Source organism: Wolffia australiana, chromosome 1, assembly GCF_029677425.1.
Source record: "Wolffia australiana isolate 7733 chromosome 1, ASM2967742v1".
Lineage (NCBI taxonomy): Eukaryota > Viridiplantae > Streptophyta > Magnoliopsida > Alismatales > Araceae > Wolffia > Wolffia australiana.
In genome coordinates, this window is record NC_135835.1 from 23642292 (window position 1) to 23645177 (window position 2886).

Genomic DNA, 2886 nt, shown 5'->3' on the forward strand with positions numbered 1-2886 from the left:
TCATGCTTCCATCCAACACTATTATCTATCCATCCCATCACATCTGAGCCGTCACTTAGCTGACGTCTGTTTCCCTACTTGCGTCCACATCCTTGACTTTGCAAACTCTGCATAAAGCCAAAAGAAATTGACCTCCAGACGCGGACTTTAGTCAATCGTTAATGGCAATGAAATGTATCGTTGTCACAGTATAATATGACATAACTCAATACAGGCTACAGACCGTTGAGCCGTATAGAGGACTCGTTCTGATTGTCGGCACTAGTGATCGGCCGTTCAATATTCGTACGATATCGGCTATCAGACAACCGATATCTGATATCTGGTAAATGACAAGACTGTTTCTGATACCGGATATCGTATATCGAACAGTTATCGAAGTTCCAATCTATAATGGATATCGAGACAGATATCGATTAGGCAGGGACGAGGCGAATCTCGAATACCGGATACCAGAATCCGATGTCCGGATATCTGAACGGACATCCGGATATGTAGCTGTAATTTTAATCTCTGAAGCCTATTATCCCATATGGAAGAAAACAAAACTTTTGAAGTGTATATATAATATGAAGACTTTTGAAGTGTAAACTTTTGGTAATATATTAAAAAATTTAGGGCACTGTTTACGTTTAAAATCTAAATGCAGGTTCACTGTTGGCTTTATCTCTCTGATCTTTGTCCTGTTGACCGACACTTTCTCTTATTTCCTGTTGATCGAAGGATTTCCTCTAAGTCTCTAACCTGTGGACTGACCTTTCCTCTCCAACCCATTGCCGATGACAGCTTCCAAGTTCCAACTTACAAGTTTCATCGAACACCCTATTTTTACAAGGAATAATTTGTTGGATATCGAAATCCGATATCCAAATGCGAGATCCGATATCGTCATCCATTACGAGAGACGGAGACATTGAGGATATCGAAACAGATAACCATATCAGATATCGGTAAAAACAGGTATCAGAAGAGTACTGTCCAATACCCGATTCAGATAACCATATCAGATACCGTCATCCAATACCTGGTACTGGACTGGCAAACACTAGACGACTCCGTCAAGCGAACATATGTGGGTAGGGATGGACGGTCTCCCTTCCGTGGTTTGGGTCGAGTTTGCGGGCGCTCGCGCAAGTCTGCGGCATGCAAGTTGGGGGTTGCTGGAAGGGCAGTTTATTATTTTATAAACTTCTTAGTATATCTCCGTGTCATAAATAACGGGTACCGCTTGTAAGCGCGAGTGCATGGCTCAGTACGACTGGCAGCGCCGCCTGGCCTCTTTCGCGCTTCTCCTCCTCCTCTCCGTCTCCGACGCTGGCGCTCAACGGTCCGAAACACTCGCTGTAGTGATCTCCAAGGACAAGGCAACGCTTCAGTACGTGGCCCACCTCCGGCAGCGGACCCCCCTGGTCCCGGTCCCAGCTGTGGTCGACCTCGACGGCTCGTTCTTCTGGGTCGACTGCAACCGGGGGTTCGTCTCCTCCTCCAAGCTGGTCCGGTGCAACTCGGCTCAGTGCGCCACTGCCCGGTCCGGCGCCTGCATCAACCGCACGACCTGCGGCTTCTTCCTGAACAACCCCTTCATCCGGACCAGCTCCGTTGGCGAGGTTGTAGAGGACGTGCTCGTCGTGTCCTCCACCAACCGCTCCAAACTTGGGCCGCCGGTCTCTGCCGCTCGAACCATCTTCGGCTGCGGCTCGATGGCCTTGCTACGGGGCTTGGCTCAGGGTGCCAACGGCATCGCTGTGCTCGGCCGCAACCGCGTCGCCCTTCCTTCCCAGCTCGCCGCCAAGTTCAGCCTCCACCGCCGCTTCGCGATCTGTCTCTCCTCCTCCGTCGGCGGTGTGTTCTTCGGCGGCGGTCCTTACTGCTTTCTCTTCCCCATCTTCGCCTCCTCCCTGACCTACACGCCGCTCCTCGTCAACCCGGTGCCCACAACCGGGGCCTCCTTCTCGGGCCAGCAGCCCTCCGAGTACTTCATCGGCGTGACCTCGATCCAAGTCAACGGGAAGCGTGTCGCTGGGTTCAACACCGAACTCCTCACGATCGACAAGAAGACAGGGCGGGGCGGGATGAGGATCTCTACCGTGGAGCTGTACATGGTCTTGGAGAGCTCGATCTTCCGGGCCGTGGCATCGGCGTTTGCCAAGGAGAGCGGGCTCCGGTCCATGCCACCCGTCGAGCCGTTTGGTTTCTGGTTCGACTCCAACGAGGTCTTTTACTCGAGGTTGGGGATGGTGGTGCCGCAGATCAACCTGGTGCTGCAGAGTGAGAAGGTGTTTTGGCCAGTGTGGGGGGGGAACTCGGTGGTGGAGGTGCGCGCGGGGGTCTCCTGCCTCGCCTTCGTCAACAACGGTCTGGACGTGAGAGCGCCATCGTTATCGGCGGGTACCAGCTCAAGGACAACCTCCACGCGTTCGATCTCATCGCGTCTAGGATGGGGTTCAGCAGTTACCTCAGCTTCTACCGGATGGGCTGCTCCAGCTTCAACTTCACCGCGGCGTCGATCTAATCTCCCATCCTCGACTGTCCTCCGTGTTCAACCCTTTCCTCTTCGTAGGCCGACAGTTCATATCCTGCATGAATGGACCTTACACCTTACACCTCACACCTTACACCTTACACCTCACACCTTACACCTCACACTTCATACACTTCATACACTTCACACTTCACACCTTACACTTCACACTTCACACTTCACACCTTACACTTCACACACTTCACACCTATTATAATAATACAGTATTGAAAATACACTTCACACCTTACACTTCACACACTTCACACCTATTATAATAATACAGTATTGAAAAAGACACATATAATAGTATACATGAGACATAACACATAACACATAACACATACACCTATAAAAAATCAAAT

General features: G+C 51.0%; 1 pseudogene; it reads left to right on the plus strand.

The window, feature by feature from the left end:
• Nucleotides 1-1244: 1244 nt before the first annotated feature.
• LOC144709846 (putative aspartic proteinase GIP2 pseudogene) lies at nucleotides 1245-2512 on the plus strand (annotated as a pseudogene).
• Nucleotides 2513-2886: the final 374 nt, after the last annotated feature.